At 37.1% G+C, this 21,148-nt stretch overlaps 1 protein-coding gene across 5 annotated transcripts in view; it reads left to right on the plus strand.

The window, feature by feature from the left end:
* DLGAP1 (DLG associated protein 1) overlaps positions 1-21,148 on the plus strand; it is a 405,081-nt gene that overhangs the window by 77,918 nt on the left and 306,015 nt on the right. For all 5 annotated transcript variants that reach the window (XM_033057058.1, XM_033057071.1, XM_033057048.1 and 2 more), the window contains exon 2: positions 5,677-5,818. The gene's annotated coding sequence lies outside the window, so the exon portion shown is untranslated. The remainder of the gene's footprint in view (positions 1-5,676; positions 5,819-21,148) is intronic.

Consider the following 21,148-nt stretch of genomic DNA (forward strand, 5'->3'; position numbering starts at 1 on the left):
GCTGTTTCTTTGCTATATCTTGTATGCAAAGCCAAGTCAGCCTCATCATTAGTGAGATGGGAGACCTCAAAGGAAAACTGGCAGGTTGGTTGGCAGGTAACTATAGTGGTGATTTTTGGTTTTTTGCCTGCTAGCACTCCTTCTTTGTACTCAGTACAGCAGCATGAGCTGGGAGTTAAGGATTTCATAGCACTGAAGCAGCTATTGTCTTTATGAATCATAAAGCTGAGGTGCTATTCTCCTGTGGCCAATGTAAAACAATTCAGATAATTTGGAACACCCTGGTTTAGCTTCCCTTCTTTTTGGAAAATGCCTGAAGTAGAGCAAGCCAGATTCCTACCTTGTCATCTGGATGTTGCTGTAGTTCAGCTGAGGAAAAAATAATTTTGCATAGATCAAAATGGCTGTTAAGTTTTAAAGGGACATCTGGAGCACAAGGATGACTTAAAAGTTGGATTAGATAGCTGAAGGCCTTGTCCCATTTAGTTTTGAATACCTCCAAAGGTACCAAAGGTGCAGGTTCCACAATCTCTGAGTGTCTCACTTCAGGGTTTGGCTACTTTGATGGTCAAAAAGGTGGTTACTATCACTTGGTCTGCAAATTCGCAACTAAATCTTGTTTTCATACTGCCTCCTGCCTGCAGAGGAAGTAAAATTTAACTGCTTAGGCCTTAGGGACTTCCAAGTTAACAGTACTGAAGTTGTTTGGAGTCCCACTAGTCATGGTTTATCTCTGTGAAAATTTTCAGGTATCCAGAATATTAACTGTAAGACCAGTGTTCAGTGTAGCCTGTCATCAGTGGGTCTGTAAGTTTAATGAAGATTTTGCTTCCCAGAATGGAAGGATGGTGGATGTACTGAAAAGAGATCTTTATTCTGATTAAAGTTACAACAGAATAAGGGCAAGCAGAAATTATAGAAATTCTGGAACTAATTCTTGGAAGCTTAGAGGTCTTGGCAGTGCAGTTAAAAGCTTTCAGAGGACAAAGATTTTTTCAGATTTGGAAAAGATGTCGTGAAACTCATTCATATTTATCACAGTTTGTAAAATTGCAGGTTACACTGACCTGCATTTCTGGTACTTCCTGAAAGGCATGTGGTTTCACCATTTACTGATATCTTAGGAATTTCTTTTTACTTTCTTTATATCTTTATACCTGTAAAAACTGTTGTGAAGCATAGCCATTTTGATTTGGTATCTCTTTTAGCACCCATTCTGCACAATGCAGAAAATAGTAGGTAGGCAATTGAGCATTTTATACTTTCTTAGACAATATCGCAAAATTTTATTCACTTTAGAGTCTTAATGTAGTTGAATAGACTTTGTTTTGGACTTGGATATTATATTAGTTTCCTCTTTCTTGTTCCTTAGGTGATGGAACTTGAGTAATGAAATTCTAACCTTGGCATGATTTCTGCCAAGTATCTAAAAGATGTGCATGTTAAAAGTGAAGAATTGTTCCAAATATGTCATGGTCTTAACTTTTATTTAAAGTCAGAAATATTTCTGTCCTTAGTAATGTATATTATATTTGAAAGCTCCCATTTCATTTATCACTATAAAATCCTGTGTCAGTCTAAATTCTTGGTGTATTAGTTTCAGCAAGTCCGAAACCAATATTTTATTAACAACCATGGCATTGGTTGCTCAGGGAGAGGTTTTTATTTGTCCTTAAAGGAATATTCTATGATCAGTCCATGTTATCATGGAACTTATTCTGTCTCCTGCTGTCATGGATATCTATTCTTCCTCTGATATTATAGTGGTGATTGACATCCTGTAGCACTACATTTAGTGAAAGAAAGACTTCAGAATTAAGAAATAACTACAGTTCTACAATAATGCACTTTCAAGTAGTCTTTCTTTCTCAGCGCATATGTTTGTAAAACTGAGTATCCACTGTATCCTCTGAATCTGGATACATCTTAGCTGAAAACTTCATAAACCATTTTCTGCAAGATTTAATGGACAAATTTTACTAGTTTCAGCACCGAATTCTCATTTGCCTGCTCTTCTGATTGACATTTTTCTCCTAAACTCTTTTACTTGTAGCGCACCTCATTTAGACTAGGTGTGTTTTGGTAGTGTGTTTCAGGGTGGTCACTTATGCCACCGAGACTAAACACAGCTTTTCCATTTTGTGTTATCATCCTTCTGTGATTAAGGAATAGTATGTGCTGTATCCTCAGCTCCTTGGAAGATGCATGAGATTTCAGTAGTCTCACTAAATTCTTCTGCTACATTTGTGTTGACCCACAAATGAGATGGAGTATGAAAGTGTTTAGCTACTGAGAAATTCCTACTGGAATCAGCTGCTGATTTTACAACTGTTAATACTGAAGTTGTTTTTTATCTCTGTGTTTTTATTGAGCCTTATTTCTGAACGTATGCAGTATATTCCCTCTCCATAAATAATGATCAGTTTAACTTACTGCATAATGCAGAGATGGAAACACCTTCCTGACTTTCCCACTGGGACCTCTTGCACTTCTAAACCTGCAGAAAGGAAACTATCTTTGGTAATCAGAAGAATTTATATGCCCAGTTGTATAAAGGGAAAGACAACCTAAATCTGTGTCTCAGTTTTTCCAACAGCTGACAACTTGTTATTTTACATTAATTATGGCCCAGCTCACAGGAGGATCTAGGAGATAATTTATGTGCAGGAAATTGTTACTGCTTTACTGAAAAAGGAAAAAATACTCCAGTTGTTTAAACTATAAAACTTTCTGCACCTGGGTTTTCATCCTGCCCTTCTTGAAAATCCATCTATATAGGTGTGCACTTGCTTTTCTCTAAGTGTATTGCTTTTACCCATCTACCCTTCATGGCACTTGTTAGCTCGTGGTAAGGGCAACAAAACAAAGTGAAATTTCATTTGTTTTGCTGAATTCTTATTCACAACAGTTTCAAATTCATATTGTTATGTTTTTGGGAAATTTCATGTCTGGAGAGTTAAACAGAGAACTGAAACATTTATGGATGCCTCAGTTCAGTCAGTGTAGAAGTTACATAAAATGCATTTCAAATAGCACATTTATAAATAATGTTGGTTTGCCATATTTCCTATAAAACGTTGCGTTCTTTTTAACTGATGTCATTCAAACAGGACAGCTGATCACAATGCAACTGCCTTTGTATTATTCAGTGGTTTAGTGGCGGATGGTGCTGGATTTATGGTTGGATTCAAGGATCTTAAAGGTCTTTTCTGACCTAAATGATCCTATGACGATATGTTCATGAACATAGTCATTACTTTCATTATACTTTATTCACAAATACGCAAACTTATCTGGGGATGTTAAAGGGAAGCAAACAGCTGAGGGACAGTGGCCTTCCCTTTAATTTTGTGAAAAAATGGTGGAAGTAAAGCATAGAGAGTGCTCCCTCAGGGGAAAAAAGGCCTTGACTTTTTTTTTGTTTTAATGACATTAGCATAATAGACTGATATTTAGAACACACACTTTGGGGTTTCCTTCCTTCTCAAAGGCAGAGGAAAATTCTTCCGATTTGTTCTTTCTCTTTTATTCCTATACAAAACAAAACTTTTCTCTTTTCCTAATTTTCTAATCTAATTTTTTATGAAGTTCTTCATGTTTCCATTATTTCCTAATTATTTCTTCTTCTTTGAACTGTAATTAATCCTCAGTATCAGAACATATTACTTTGTGTTGCTAGATGCCACTATTTTATCTCAACCTGTCTTTTTCATTTCTTTACTTACTCCAATGAGGGTTAACAATTTCTAAAAATCTGACAAGAATCTTAAATGTCTAAATGTTACATTTATTGTAAGGCACACTGACTATGCCAGCATCACAGCAAAAAGAGATTAAAACAAGTCATTTGATGACTGAAAGGAGAAAGGAAGAAATATATCTGTTTACTTACTTTTGCTGTGGAGTGTGTGGTATTAGATACAGGATATGAATTTTATTTGTTGTGTTATTATTTAAATAAGCAGTTATTTCAGAAACAACTATGCATCTTTATATGAACCTTTAGTTAATTAAGTGCTTTGCAATACCTGCTGTCTTCAGGATGTTGAGTGGTGGTGAGTCATAGTTATCTAATTTCACTGTTATTTTCTAAACCCAATTCTGTCTTATTTTGCTGTGTGCATTGAAGTCCATGTCTAGGCCCCTTCATTGATTCCATGTGATTCTTTCCATATTCAGAAACTTTTCTTTTTCTTTTTGGGAGTTCTAAAGATTGACAGGTTATTCAATTAATAGTTGCAAGTCCAAGGACTAGTATCTGCTCACTTCACTCCTAAATCCTAAAGACTATTTCTAAGATTTAAGAATTTTCTTTGTAGTTGTACATGTTATCTCCAATCCTTTAAACTCATCGCTCTTACTAGTAAATTATTCTAATTATAAAAGTACCTTTTTTAACAAATTGCTTGTCGGCAAAATACTCGCATTGGGTATGTTTAACCAGGGCTTCTCTCAAAGAAGTTAGGAAAGTTCTTAAAACAACTGAAATTACCTTCTCAACCCATACTGGGGTGGATCACTGTGCCCTGGCAGTTGTCTGCTCTGGCATGGTTCTGGATATCTCTGGTTACCCCACTGGTCCAGTAGGCAGAACGAGTTGTTACTTGGCAATGAGCTTCAGAAAATGTTATATGTTGTAGAAGCAGTTGTGCAGACATGATAGGATTCTTATTTCAGTCAAGAGTTATGTGTATGATTTGTTTTTACCTACATCTCCTGCTTTACTAAGTATTCAGGAGCTAATTGTGTTCATTTAGTGAAATTGTCCCAGATTACTGATATTTTGGCCTAAGGCCAATAGTATGAGGCTCAACAAGGCCAAGTGCCATGTCCTGCATGTGGGTCACAACAACCCCATGCAGTGCTACAGCCTTGGGAAGAGTGGTTGGAAAGCTGCCCAGTGGAAAAGGACCTGGGAGTGTTGGATGACAGCAGCCACACATGAGCCAGTGGGTGCCTAGGTGGCCAAGGAGGCCAATGACATCCTGGCTTGGATCAGCAGCAGTGTGGCCAGTAGGAGCAGGGCAGTGATTGTCCCCCTGTACTGGGTACTGGTGAGGCATACCTAGAGTCCTGTGTTCAGTTTTGGGTCCCTCACTACAGGAAGGACATTGTGGTGCTGGAGCGTGTTCAGAGAAGGGCAGCAGAGCTGGGGAAAGGTCTGGAGCACAAGTCCTGTGAGAGGCAGCTGAGGGAGCTGGGAGTGTTTATTCTGTAGAAAGGGAGGAGGCTCAGAGAGGACTGTCCCTCTCTCTACGAGTACCTGACAAGAGGCTGTGGAAAGGTGGGAGTCAGTCTCTTCTCCCATGTAACAAGCAATGGGACCACAGGAAATGGCCTCAAGTAGTGCAAAGGAAGGCTTAGATTGGCTTTAAGGAAAAGCATCTTAATGGAAAGAGTTGTCAAATATTGGAATAGCCTGTCCAGGGAAGTTGTGAAGTACCATCCCTAGAGGGTATTTTAAAGACATGTAGCACCTGGGGACATGGTTTTGTGGTGGACTCAGCATTCTTAAGTCAACATTTGGGCTTGATGATTTTAGATATATTTTATAATCAAAAAAATTCTATTATTCTATATGTACTTGTTGTTTAAAATGAAATTTCATCAATCGAAATTCTTTTGTTCTCCTCGGCTAAATTTGTATATATTTGTTTGTTTTTTTCTCCTTGGCAGCCTAAAGCATCACAAGGGCCATATTGTTCAGGATTTCAGAGAGCAATCGTTTATCTTTGTGGATACAAGTAAACGGACAATGGTGTCCCGACCATCTGCTCAAGCTGCTTGAGAACAGTCGTCTGTGCAAATGGCATGAAAGGTAATTTAACCTCGAAAGGTGCTCCTGTTCTGTTTACCATTGTGTCTTTGCCAGTCTAAAAATAAATCCTGCTGAACAAAAACATCCTTTTTTCTTTCCCAATTTAAAGAACAAATCATCATCAGAGCTAATTTCAGCTAATTTCACCACAAGGGGTTGTTTTTCCTTTCTAGTATTTTTTTAAGTAGCAGATAGGTTTCCTGGGATAAATGGTATCTGTCATATAATTGTGTTTGTTGCTGTAGGAGGCTGTTGTTTTTCAGAGTACAGAATAGGATATAATCATGGAGTGGTACTCAGTGCTGAGTGATACACACTTCCAGCATATCAACTCTAATTCTGCTGTGACCCTTTGTTATTTTGTTTTGCCAGCCACTTTGTTTAATTGAGGAAAGCAGCTCTGCTAGTAAGCAAGTTTTCATTTGCAGAGGGCTATTCTGTCCTGAAAATGACGAGTGCCTTTTCTGGATGCCCTCTTTCAAAGCTTCACTTGAAGTAGTTTCAATGTCTGGTTCCAGTGAAACTCTGAAAAGATTTAGAGTTTCACTGCCAGAAAAAAACTCCTTTTTTTCGCGTGTGTGTTTATATATATATGTATATAAAAAATAGCCAAATGAGGGAAAAGCAGTTCCTTTCTCAAATTCAATTCATATTTTAGGCTAGAAAAGAGGGAAATTGAAATTCATCTCATTGTCAATGGTTCTGCAATTCTTACTGGCTGTGGTGGTTACTGTCAGGACCAGCAAAAGCAGCTTCTGGGTGCTGCCCCACAGCTTGAAGCTCTGTGTTATCTTCTGCCGTCTGCTGTGCTGATTTGTTCTGTTCAGTGCTACAAATAAAGCAGTTTCTGGCTCTCCTTCATGCTCTCTTTGTACTGCATTCCTCCTGCTTTGTGGTAGGTCAGACTGGTCCATGATGTGAGACTGTTTTCTGGCAAAGTCTGGAGGTCAGATCACACCTTGTAGAGCTTGTTCTCTGGGATGCTGTGCCTGCGCAGACATCTTGCTGTGGGAGGAGAACTAGAAAATACATTTGCCTGACTGCTTTGTCAGATAACTTGTTCTGAGGGCACATGGGAATATCAGCAGCAGAAAGAAGGTAGATAAAATCTGTATTTAAGAATCAAACTTGGATTAAACTAAAAAAGGATGACACTGTGTCTGAGAAGAGAAGTATGTCTCATCTGGCTTTATTGCTTGTATAGCCACACTGGTTGAGCTAACCTAATAAAATATAGTGTCTTACTGTAAAAAAATACATTCTGGACATAAAAACACACCAGTGTCTTGATGTAATTGCTAAAGAGTCTCCAGTCTTGATGGTGGCAAGCTTTTGCTCCAACTTAACAACATAAGCCTGATTCCTACTTTTCTTGGACATTTTCACTTGGATTTATTTTTTTAAAGCAGAAGAGGTGGTACATGACAGATTTGAAAATGTTTTATATAGCTTTCAACAAGAAGCAATTTATAGCAACTTGAAGTTACATAACTTCTAACTCCACTTTTTTCATGGCATGATTTAGATAGATCTGGTACTTTCACAATAATTCAAAGGACTATGCAATCAGTCAATCCATCTTATCTATTTTAAGCATTTCCAAGGAACTATCACTGTAGTTTCTACATTCTAAATCTGAATACAAGTGACAGTTTGCCATAAACAAGTATTTTGCAAAATAGCAAAAAGAAAAAAGGCTTTATTAATTTATGAAATGAAACCTTCCTCTAATAAAGGGATCCCACAGTATTTCTTATGGTGTTCAATACACAATTAGTGAATGATTTAGGTAAAAATTACTTTTAGGAAAAGCTGTTTTTCATAGGAAGATTATGGGATTCTTCTCCAGCAATAGCTAATTTGTTATTTTTAAGACCTCACAGTTATCAGGAAGACCGGAGTATTACCTTTCATTAACTGTATTGGCCTAGATATAGGACACAAATGAACAACACTTTTCACAGAGAAATATTTAGGATAATTTAGGAATCCATTCAGATGGCTTCAGAATACTTGTAGCCAGAGGTTGTTTGGATTCTTTCATAAAGTAGTTTATTCAAACCATTTTGCAATATTGTTCAAATGAATCATTGCACTTTTAATCAGTGGAATAATTCATGAACACTCTTTTAAAGGAATTTAATCAAAGCGTCATGTGAAAACTTTCCCAGAGTTGTACCTATAGCAGTATCAAAGCAATCCTTCAACCTCAGCTTGCACCTCTGTGTAGTTTGGGTGCTCGTGTTTTGCATCATTTGATCTGAAAAGAAACCATAAGTTGTGTAGGGCAGAATTAGGAATCTGTCTGGGATATAAAGATTATCCTGCTGAGAAAAACAGGTTAACTTGAGAAAAATATTAGGAGAAGTACAAATCAAAAACTAGAAAACCAGGGAAAAAACCCAGAAAATAAACCAAACAATAGAAAAATGGAACCAGCAGAAAGAACAACCTGTGTCTCCAGAATATTTTCTGCTTTTGCCAACATTATTATATTTACTTAAAGTCTAAGAATGTTCATTCCTTGTTCATACTTCGTTCACATCTGCAGGGTAGATTTCAGTATTATTAGTGTACTTTTTCAATCCACATGGAAATTTTGCTGGAAAGAATAAGAGAAGCATTACTAGAAGTTATTGAATTTAACTGAAGCTTTTTTAGGGTCAAGGGCTGCCACTGTAATTCAAAACTACAAGAGATGAAAACCTATGCTACTGTCAAGAGGAAGAATTCTAGAAGGCCCTTTTAGTTTTCTGTGAAGCATGGAAACCCTTGAATGTTTGAGAACTCAGTTTGTATTCTCTTTCTCAAAAGGTACATGGTAGTTCTAGATGTTATTTTTGACATTTTACTGAGCAACATAGCGTTATTGGATTCACAGAAAGAAGGAATGAGAGATAATGTAGGATTTGGCTTCTACCTCTCATCTTTTCTACCTACAGAACCATGTTTGACCTTCATTTGTTGTTGCTCTTTAATTATTAGTCTTTCCTTAGATTAAGTGGTCATGAATAAGAAAGGAGCAGAAGAATATTTTTCTCTCTCCTGCGGAACTTCGGTCATAAGTGTGTATATGATTGAAAGCCTGAAGAAGCTACTTCCTAATATATGGTGATACCATTTCATGACTCTCACCAATACCATATAGCATAGACATTTCATTTAATGATGCTGTCATCTGTCATGACCTTAGGCTGTGGCTAGGTTTTAGTTTGTAATGAGGACACTCATTACAAGTGCAAATGTGTGTTTGTGTCTAAACGCTTGCTAGGTGTCTAGATTCTCATCTAATCAATGTCCTATGTGTTTTCATAGTCAGGCCAAAAGAATGAGTCAAACATTCGTCTCCTACAGATTCAAATGATTGACACCTTTGAATGTCTCTAGGATCATTCAAAACGTGGTGGTATACTTCAGGTATCCATGTGGGATAGATAAATATGCCCCAAGACCTGTAGGAGACCTGCAGCCTCCTAAGGGGCTTGCTGGAGCCAGGAAGGAATGTTCCAAGGTATCTCTGAGGCCAGCTGAACTGGGCCTTAGCTGTCTAGGTAACAGCAAACTTAGATATCTTTCTTGCATGTAGACAACAGATGCTGGGTGTGTTAATCTGAAACTGAACTCCATGATATGTAACAGTGCCTTTATTGGATTTCCTGCAAACAACCTCACTGATGGGAGAATCATGCAGAGAACTAATGAGATTGAGGAAAGTCATCCAGGTTTTGTCTGATTTGCTGTGGTCCTTTACAGGAATCTGACAGTACTATACTATACCATACCAAAGAGAGCTTTTCAAGAGTAGATCCATGAAAATTTGGCTTCAAACCCCTACCGCTACAAACATGTTGGCAAATTGAGGTGAAGAAACAGGAACTCAGGTTAACGACCATGAGTTAAAACAAGAGGTTTAGGATGGATAGAAGGAGGAGCATTTTCACTCTGAGGATGACCAGGCACTGCGCTGGGTTGCTCAGTGATGCTGTACTGGCTCTGTTCAAGACCCAGCCCTGAGCACCCAAGCCTGGTCTCACAGATGAACCTGCTTGGAGCAGGATCTTGAGCTAGAAACTGCCTGATGTCCATTCCTACCTGAATTGTCCTATGATCTCAAGATATATTGTTTCAAGAAGCGAAGTCTATAGTTTATCTGTTCAAGCCCAGAAAAAGGTAGAAAAATTATTTCCTTTAATTGAAGATGCAAGGATAGTAATCTTCCTTTCCTCTTCTCGTATGACCAAGTGGCCCCAGAATTAACTGAACTAACCCTGCTGAGGTACAACAAAAGGTTGGTAATTAAAATAGTTTTTACAATTTTTTTGTTACAACCAGCATTGAAAAATTGGGATGGCACCAAAAAACCAAAAAAACCTCCAAACCAAAACAAAACGAAAACCAACCAAACACCCCCCCACCCAACAAACAAACAAACAAACAAAACAACACCACCAACAAAACCCAAACCATAATAAACAAACAAAAAAACCCCAGCAAGACTTAGGGTGGTTTGTGGGATCTTTTGTTTCTTGGTTTTGGGTTTTAATATTATGCCTTTTTTGGTGTGAAAAGGTGAGAATATTTTTGTAAAAATTGAATCCTACCTCTCCATAAATGAAACATTGCAAACACACAGACAGAAGAAAAGGTCACAGTTTGACTTGCAGCTAGAAATCTAGCATTTTCTCAAGATAAGGAAAACAGGAAAAAGAAATTTCAGGTCAGTCTAGAACATCTCTTCTTTCCTCATCTCAGTGGAACAAAAATTTCCCTATATATTTAAGGAAACAATTAAATAGTTTTTATTAACTCCCCCCCAAAAAATTATACTGTATTTCTTTAATCACAAGATACATATTGCAGATAACCTGGCACATATCGCTAGCTTTCTCTATTTTTCTTTTTTATTTTTGAATTATGACATATTTTGAATTATATCACATAGAATGAGAACTGCATTACACAAAGAGATACTGATTTACTCTTTGCCACTATTATAAGCTGGTAAAACTGAAAAGGAATGTAGGAAATCTCAATTCCTTGACTAATGAGCAAAAATAAAGGATGTTGCAAAAGTATGCAAAATTATACATAAATAGAGAACCTATATTATAGTAATGTTTTGGATAAAAAATTGTGGGTTCAAATAAAAAATATTTTGAAAAGAAATAAAATAGTAAAGCATGTTTATCACAGTGTAGTAATGAAATCAGCTGTAGATTTGATGTATTTGATATGAATTCAAGGAGCAATGTTTGAGCAGGCTCTGGAACGCAGGAACAGTGATCTTTGTGTTTTAGTGTATGCCAGTTGCATACTCGAATGGAAAGGTAGCTCTGAGTGTTTCAATTTTGGTTGTTCCTATCTATAAACAGAGCTCCAGTAGCACTGAGCTGGTGACCTGCTTTCCGAAAAAGCCCAACATATGCCACAAGATTAGGTAGGATGCTGGAACTTGTGTTGCCTCAAGAGCTTCAACAACCACAGACGATTTAGAGCGTGCTCATAATGCTACAGTTCTTTCCCTACAACTGAGAAAAAGCAAAATTGGAGTGTAACCAGGACAGACATTAGAAAGCTACCAAAATGACTTTGGTGCATCAAAATGTTAGACAGTGTCTGCAAGAACTTATCTTCAGGGATACATTCAGGAAAATACAAATCTGTTAATATCAGAATGAGCTTTTTAGTGTCCCTGGCTGTGTCCCAAAATTATTTTCACACTTTTTCACACTGTCAACTGTCCTTTAATTGTTCTAACACTGTCTTATGCTTATGAGAAGAGTACCACTGAAGTTTGTGGACAGTTGATTACAGTATTGACATTATTATTGTTTCAGGATTTTTCCCTTTTGTAGTAAAGGATGTGCAAAATTTGTGATCACTAAAACTTTATAAGATATATTTTATCTCATTATTTGATATCCAACTCCCATGCCCTCAAGCTTATTTTATTCTTTTCTATCTGTTCTATTATTTTCAAGCTACCAACTGTGAAGTTTGTTCTGATTGAACCTTGAGGTGATCAAATATGTTGTCAGTAGCATAAAGTTGCATAAATATACACATCATTATATTGCTTCTGGAGAATGCATGCATGCATGTTTTACACATAAATAGTTTAATAAACAATTGAATTATTTGCTGATATTTTCATCTTGTCTAGTGAAAAGGGATGATCCATTTAACTGTTTCTAATTTTTAAAAGTATTTAGTTATACACAATCATTAGTTCTAGCTGGAGATTTTGTTTATGTGAATATATACATATATGTAAATATATACAGAAATAAAATCTTGATTTCTTTTTTATTTGTTCCACTACTGCATCTTTTACCTACTTTTCAATTTTTTGCTCTTATGCATTTTGATATTTGCTTTAAATGTTCTGCAATAGAAACACTTCTACATTTCTCAGATCTGTGCAAATACATTACCTTTTAGTCTTCTATGGCCTATCTTCACAGATGCAGAAGTTGGTATGTTTAAAGAGAAATGCGTAGTAGATTTTTGGAGTTTGTTTTTTGTGTGGTTTTTCTTTCAATATAGGCTAACACTTGACAGCTGCAACTATACTGCCTAGATAACATCCCAACAAGAGTGGTATTATAACTGTGTAATTTTAATTCCTATTTTAAAGTATTGGTGCCTGTAAATCAGTAATAATTTTATCAGTAGTTGGATCAAGTTTTATCAGGCAGAGTCTTAGATACAACATATGGATATACAGTAATTTCACGATTATAAGCCGCACCATTTTGACTAAAATTTTGGTCCGAACCCAAAGTGCGGCTCATAATCAGGTGCGGCTAATATATGGACAAAGAACAAAAAGTTGCTGTTTTAGTTTGGAGGACAGGTGTCTGCTGAGAAAGGCAGGAGCTTCTCTTTGAAATGGAGAATGTAAACCCCCTCCCTCCAAATTATTATAATTTTGAAATCAAGGGACTTTCAGGCAAAAACATGGGAATTAGGAATAACAGTTCTTTACTAGGGAAATTAAAATAGAAATACAGTACTACAAAGGAACAAACTCCAAACCCTGACAAAGTCAGAGTACAACCTGACACCCTGTCAGGCAGGGTGTTGGTAGCAGTCCCATTCCATGGTGGCTGCATCCTCCTGCAGTGACAGATGTGATTCAGTTGAAGCAGTGCTCCTGCAGAAGGTGCAGTTTCCCTCTGGAGGTCCAGCGGTGATGTGGAGAAATCCGGTTTTCCTCTGGAGTCCAGTGGAGAAAGGGGCTCCCTTAGTGTCCCAAAACCTCTGTTTTTATCTTTGTAAGAAATGTTGGGCTCTTCCCCCTGGCTGGAGCAACTTCCAATGGGATGCAGTAATTTTATCAGTCACACAGTGGGACTCAGTGGGCCATTAGCAGAAAATGACTCGCTGGAGGAAGGACGGGTTGTGAAAAGATAAAGAACAATGCCCTGCCTGGTTTCAGTGGATGGCCCATTAGCAGAATATCTGCCATTGAGATAATGATCACTGCCCTGGCCCTCAGCAGATGGTGATAGAATAGATACCTTTTATCACACTCTGCATTCTAACCCAAGACAGTTGCAGACACCCGGACGTGCAGCTTATAATCAGGTGTGGCTTATATATGGACAAAGAACGAAAAGTTACTGACACCTGGAAGTGCAGTTTATAATCAGGTGTGGCTTATAATTGTGAAGTTACTGTAATTTGCTCTGTCATAAAGTTGTGTTATGTATCTTTTTTTTGTATGACATATCTTAGAAAGAATGGCATTTTGCCATTAGAAATGGTATGGCAAAGTGTGTAAGCCTTATTTTAGAACTGTAATCGTTAAATCAATATCAGAATTATCTTTTGCATTGCTCTAAATTACAACCAGTAGTTTCCAAAGGAGAGGGGTTACCTCTCATGCATGATTAGCTTTTGAAGTGAAAAAAATGTGGAGGTTCCATAATTAAGCCTTGGAAAATCTTGCAGTCCTAAAAGAGCTTGGTATTTCCATGCTTCTTCAAAAGTAAAACACATTCCTTTTAAAGTGTTTACTTGCATATTTGCAATTGAAATGGACATGATGTTTTCCACTTCAAAACTTATTTGACAGGTGCTAATTCTTGGGGGAATACCGGCATTTTAATATTCTTTCAATGAGCTTCTACTTCAGCACTTTAAATCGAGTCATTAAATATTTCTGTTGGTTCTAAATTTTTAGAAGAAAAATAGTTCAGCCAAGTCAGTAAATCATTTTGTCGTTAGGAAAGGTGATGCCTTGAAAGATAGTAAGGTGATGAGATTTATTATTGCTGTGTGTGAAAAAATTACATTTGCAACATGATAGATCACCTTTGGAATTAAATCTTCTTTGAATAGGCCATCAGTGCATAAAACAATGAAATTACAAAAAGTAGTATAAGTATTGGAATGTTAAAATTAGAGTAATTCATAGCTTTAATCTTTAAGTAACATTTAGACTACACTAAAAGAAGAAAGGATAGAACATGCATGGGAATGCGTGAGCAAGAGGTACAAGGGATTTGGGGGCATTACACAATAAATGGGTTGATATCAAAAGATGCTGGCATTGTTGAAAGGCACAATATGCTAATGGTCTTTAGAAAGCTTGAATTGAATTATTTAGTGATTTTACCATGCTGATGGAATATTATCTGTTTCATTAACTATATCTGTTGCAAATAGAATATCTCTTTTCCAGGCAGCTTTAGTGCAATAGTTAATCACTAAAAAGTCAAAGAAACTAATCTTCAGGGGATTAAAGTGCGAAGGGGGGCGGGGCTGATAGTAAATTTTTACGTGAGTAGGAATTTATGGAGATGTTTTTTCCTGCTGTGTGGTTTTTTTTCAGCTTAGAGAACTTCAGAGGAGTGCAGTGTGTGTCCTATTAAACACAGCAACAGTCAGTAGACATCTTTTTACTCCCTTTTCTTCTATTCCTTGTCTCATTAGAGGGCAAATATGCTATGGAATTTACTTCTCCAAGGAATCTCAGAATAACAACTGTTGGAATTTGTCGATTGAGGCTTCTATTCTACCATCAGAGTCAACTTGATGGGGTGGTTCTTCCAGAGAAGCAGTCTGCAATTGCAGGAAGACCATGTTTCAAGACCTTAGAACTTATTTTGGCATTTGCAACTAACAGGCCAACATAAGTCACTGTGTGGAACATACATTTTTATAGATTATTAGACTGCTGGCTCTGTGTTTCAAGTATGAATTCAATTTTATGAAAATAGTCACAATAAAGTTAAGATGAACTCTTACAGTCACTAACATCACAAGAAAAAGTGTGAGGTCATATCTAAGGCAGAATTAGCATATACATAAATTACAGTTAGTATGTTAAAATAATAGAAATCTAATGTTACTGTGGGATTGTCTCTGTTATCATAAATATTCAAGGTTTATTTTACATAATTACTGTTCTTGCATTCAGCACCATTCTTGTTCTTAAGCGAAGTCACTCCAGCCTCATCACCTATATTAATGAAACGTATCTACATGTTTCACTGTTGCAAGTGAAGGGAATCTAATGAGCTAATAGGAATTGAAAGGAGATTAACGGGTCTGTATTATGTTCAGTAATACTCAAGTAGACTTTTTCTCCCCTTTTATTCATTTATTTCTGACAACCTCTCTTCTGAGACTGACCCCTGCTGGAAGCTGTATCTTTTTTAACAAATGTGTCATCAGAGCTGCTTTAATTGTATAACTATCTTCCTAGGCAGCAAGATTAGTTTGAACCTTGACTGTACTTTGACAGTAAAGCTCAAATTCTTAAGAAGCACTGAAGATTTCTGGGAGAAAGGTGTGCTTAACCATACTAAAAACATTGGGTTACAAAATACTTGAAGGCTGTAAGGCAAACAGGAATTTGGTCATTTAATTTCCACTCATCACACAGGAACTCTTGTGGTTGGGTGGTCTCTGTTCTTTGAAATATGCTGAGATTCACACTTCTGTACGATATGTCTCTCAAAGAATAATTATTTTCGAATTAAATGCCTTTTGATTAGAAAAGGCCAAGTCATTGACACAGTCTGAGTAGTTCTATTCTTGGTTCAATAAACACCTAAATTTTGTTGGTATACCTTTGTTTAGACTTTAGGTCTATCTCTAGTATTTACTTAATTAGATGCAGTATTTTTATGTATTTTATGAGACACTAAATTTATTTCAGAAAAGATGAGTCGAGGTTGTGAAAAATTTGCAGTCCACTTACAGTTGCAGTGTATTATTAAAAATTCTGATACCTTAATATAACCTATCAAAATTATTAAAATTTGAAATAAGTTTTAAAATTATTTGAACAGTTTACAATTTAAAAACCAATTAGTATTGGAGGATTGACCTATATATGTAGCAAATAGCTGAAGTCTTGAGTTTAAATGAACATGTCATTTTAAAAATTTTGCATCTTGAATTTTTATGAGCAAGTATGAAGAGAGAAACTCTGGATAGTACAGTAAATTCACGAATACAAGCCGCACTGAGTATAAGCCGCATCTCTGGGTGTTGGCAAATATTTCGTTCTTTGTCCATAAATAAGCCGCACCTGAATATAAGCCGCTCTGTCGTTCGCAGCGAGGACCCGCGTGCAACAAAGTTGCCAATTAGTAACAGAACGGCGGCAGGGCGGGGTTTACTGGCTCAGCTAAGACTGTGCAGGCTCGGCCCGCTAGGGGCTGCTGACGGGGCCAGGAAGCACAACCCGGCGCTGCCGCTCGGTGGGACCACTGGGGGCCAGCCACCACTGCCACTGGGCTCGGTCACCACGGCCTGGCGCTGCCCTGTGGTGGCAGGCAGGGACGGAGCCCCCCGCCGCCTCCCCGAGCCACGGCAATGGTGGCGCGGGGCCCCCCTGTCTCTCCCCCAGTCTGTGGTAGGGAGCTCTCCCGCCTCTCAATCCCCACCCCCCGTGCTGCCTGCAGGCAGCCAGGCTCCACCCGCGGTGCAACAGAGTAGCAATTTGTAACAATCGCAAAATGCCGACTTTGCAGCAGCTCAGCTCGGCACTCTGACTGGCACTTCTGAGGTTGTAAATGTCAGAAAATTATTCACATATTAACCGCTCCTGAGTATTAGCCGCATTTCTGGTTTAGGAGCAAAATCTTAGTCAAATTGGTGCGGCTTGTATTCGTGAAATTACTGTACTTGTAATTTGTCCCTACTATTCAAAACATAGCCTTTTATCTGTTTCTCTCTTAATTTTTTTTCTCAGCAAGCACTTGGTACCAATCACAGTCATTGACCATTTGGTCATTCTTAGGATTCTTTGCTTCTCCTGGTTCACAGTATCTCAGTGTGGCTTTGCAGCAGTAAGGTGGGAAGGGAGTTTGGGGGAGGAAATAGAACAGTTGCTCAGAGTGCCACAGATTTATGAAAATCACATGAAGAAATAAAGGTGTTCTTCATGCCATATATGGATATGTATTATAATCCTAATAAATAACTCCATCATCTCTGTAATGCATGATGATAGAAAATAATCTTTTATTTTTCCTGGTGACTTGATGTTCTACTCTTCAGAAGAAATATGAACAGCAAAAGTGGCTGTTACTGTCTTTTCACATCAACAGATAGTGTTTTGCCCATGAACTCATATACTGTGAATGCCTTGAACTATGCAAAGCATAGTTTGCCTTGTTAATGGTGTCTGTAGGTAGTTTCAAATTGTATGTTATGAATTTGTGGGTGACTCATGAAAACATTAGTTAAATACAAAATGTATGGTGTACAGTGCACATGTATAATTGCCAAATAAATATGTGGTATATAAAACTCTTAATTTTAATAATTTAAACTAAGTTATTTTCTATTCCATTGGATTCTGCAGTAAAATTGCCGCAAAATCTGATTGCAGCAAAAGTGCTTTTACTGACTTACTAGCATGTGTTTAAATAAAATTTAAGTATAATATGTTAAATGTATGCACTGTAAATTCCTTCAATTAGCAATAGTTAACCCATAAAAAATAATAGTTAAGAAATTACTGTGGTTCTTTTCATTACTTCAGGATGTATTTGGATTTTTTGTTATATTGACATTGTGGAAAAGGAAAAAAGTCTTAAATGGACTAAAATAATAGTATATATAATATCGTTTAATTATTGATAGATTTTTCTTCAGCCACCTTTATGTTCAAAGAATAAATGTCAGAAACAAGCTTTTTTTTTCTACTGAAATTTACATCTTTTCATCCAGCCATGTAATTTGTGATGTGGTGGTTTGCACTAGGAATTTTTATAGTCTTAGCTGTAGCTGTGCAATTCCAAGCATGGGTAGAGGTAATTTAAAAAGAGAGGCAGTATTACTTTAAACAGGTGAGGATGGTGAGACTCTGGACTTGTGGATTGAAATGTGGACATGATATATGTTTCTTTTAGTTGCTATTGGCTGATAAAACTGAGCTGAAGTTCTCTCTGATCACTTGTCTACTTATCCTCAGATTGGAAGCTGTAAGTCCTTTTAAGGGTGTGAAATGAAACAAATGAAGAAAATAAATGTAGTTTTATTAAGTATTTGCAATAAAATTTTGCTGGTAGCCACTGAGAAGTTTTTCTTAATCTGTGAAATTAATTGTATAGTAAACATCTACTCTTACCTTTACATTCTTAAATTGCTTTCCATATTCCACAAAAAAACAAATTTGAATTTTTTTTTTTTCTGTCATATTTGTTAGCTTTGTTGCGTATTTTTAACATAGCATCATCTGAGATCTGTTGCATATTCCTCCAGGACAAAACCTTTTAAAGTATTTCTGAATTTTTTTGCATCTTAGTTCATGTCTGGGTTAGCCACAAGTGAGGCCTCTTTATTTTTTGTAGTAAAATTTGCAGATTTGTTTTGATGTTGACTCTCATTTCAGTGGTCTTACTCATCCAGTCAGCGGTGCTCATTCTAGAAGCACCCTGGGATCCACGAGGAAGTAGGGACATTGTAATGAATGTTTCCATTGCAGCCCCCTTCACTGCCTGTAACTTATTTATGAGCAAGTAATGCAGCAGAAAAGCAGTGAGCATAAATAACATGATACAGAGAACACACTTAAAATTAGGATCTAGACTGCCTGTACTGCCTCTGTATTTTTGGGAGTCATCTTCAGATTTATTCCTGCATGCCACTAGAATTCCATCTCAAGAGTCTGAAGCTAAATTTTGGAATTAATATTGATTTACTGGGGTGCCTCACATCTTTCTTGTTAATGTGTATACTGGTAACTCCTGCTCAATGCATTAGAGTGCTCAATTGCTGCTCTGTCAAACTGTGCAGTTCTGGAAAACTGAATTGCTTTTGAGCATCTACTGTGGTCAACGTCAGATTATTTCTACACATTTTCTTAGCTTTCAGCATATTTTAATGTGATATTCACTAGAAATTAGCAATGCTAAACAATTAATCTCACAGAAGAAAAGAGCCCTAAGAAAGGGAAAGCAAAAAATGCCCAGATTGATCATGACAGCATGAATCGATCCTACTGAATTATTATGGGAAGTCCTTGTTTATCATGTCTAAAAAAGGGTCTTTTTCCAAGCTTCTATACATGCTTATCATACACTCACTTTACAGTCAAAAGTGATAGGCTTGAGTGACAACTGATTTCAGGAATAACAGGGTGGAAAATATCCATATGAAATGGGAAATTTAGGTAATGTGTCATTAAAGAGAAGACAACTGCTGTGTTGAAGTAATGGTTGGCATTAGCTAGAAACAGTTCCATATTTCTGGTGTAACTGGGTATGTCAAAGAGCAGATTAAAGACTCAAATCAGAAAGGTTTTTTTGAGTTACATTTGAAATCCTGTGAAGCTGGCAGTTTCTAAAAAAGTTTTGTCTCAGTTTAATATATTGTAACATTTCCCCATGAAGACTATAGGGGAGCTTGGAGAAATAGGAAGTCTGGAGGACCAAAATTTCTTCATTTCTTTCTCAGCAAGTATGTATGTTTGTCAAAGGTGCACAAACAACACTTGCTTTAAAGTTTATGCAAAACTGGGTCCTTCTCTGCTGTTGAAACCTTCTGGTCATGGACATCTTTCTGGCAGGAAGAGAGTGTGAGGCTCTGTGGAGATCAGAATCTCCCAGAAAAGCCTTTCTTTAACCGTTAAGGACTTGCATGGACAGCATGATGACAGGTATGAGTCAGTTTAGTCATTCTGTGGCTGGTTTACCAAAAGTCAGCCAAATCCCAAGTGACACCTTAGAGGTCTGCTCTGCACTCTGCCTGTGGGCACTTTATCTTTTGGCACTCTATACAAGCACTCAGGAGTGGTTCTCCATCCCCAGGAGTACAGCAGGGAGGGGAACATGGGTTGTTTCATTGCCCCTGCTGAAATATACTGAACTTTTTTTTCCCTGGCCAGAGAAATTCCTAATTATTGGATCATTTAATTCAAGGCAGTTTTACTGCTACAGCATCACAGAGTGGCTTCAGTGGTACCCAGGAGACACCGTTGTGTAAGAGAAGGAATTGAACAATGCTTTCTCCATTAATGGACCAGAACAACCTAGACCACTCAAACTTCCTGAGCAAACATCTCCTGAGTATTAACAGTTCCTATTTATCTGCTAATGGATAAATTAAGTTATGCAGAAACATGAATATCACAGAATCCCACAGCACCCTGTGGTACAGGCATCTTCTCTTGCAATGTGTCATTTGCATACTTCATCCTATTGCTTTTAACCAGATCTTATGGGAAAAGGAAATAAAAATGCAGGATGCCTTTCTTAGCATAATTTATATACATAAAAGAATAAAATTTTAGTAGACCTTCACAAAAGAAAATTAATTAACTTTGACAGACTTTCCACTTCTGAATTTTCAGACCTTAGTAAAAGAAAGCTGATTACCTGGTGGATGTTTTCTAAGTGCTGAGTGTGATATTAACATGAACTTCATCAGTAGCTGATGTTCTTGCTATGTGTCATTCACACTTGGTTGTAAGTATCACAAAAAATCTGGTACTTTATCATTCTGATTCTAGTACACTGACTTTTTTTCATTGATAAACATAGTTCTGAAACAAAATTCTACTATAAAGCTATCAGCTTTATTAGGGCACATAAGTTTTCATTTAAACATGATGATAAAGCTGCACAGCAGCTTTGGAGAATGTGTTTGTTTACTTTTTCTACATGTAATACCTTGGTAAGTGATACCAAGCATAGCTGAGAGCTCAAATAAAATAAAAGCTATCTATATTTATTCTTGTAGATGCCTTTTCCATTTTCTGCCAGTCTGTTACTTACACATCCTGGCTTTGGTGCAACAGAGTCCATTTTGTTCTTTGTAGCGGGTACAGTGCTGTATGAGAATAATGTTAATAACACATTGTTT

This window comes from Catharus ustulatus, chromosome 1 (genome assembly GCF_009819885.2).
Source record: "Catharus ustulatus isolate bCatUst1 chromosome 1, bCatUst1.pri.v2, whole genome shotgun sequence".
Taxonomy (NCBI): domain Eukaryota; kingdom Metazoa; phylum Chordata; class Aves; order Passeriformes; family Turdidae; genus Catharus; species Catharus ustulatus.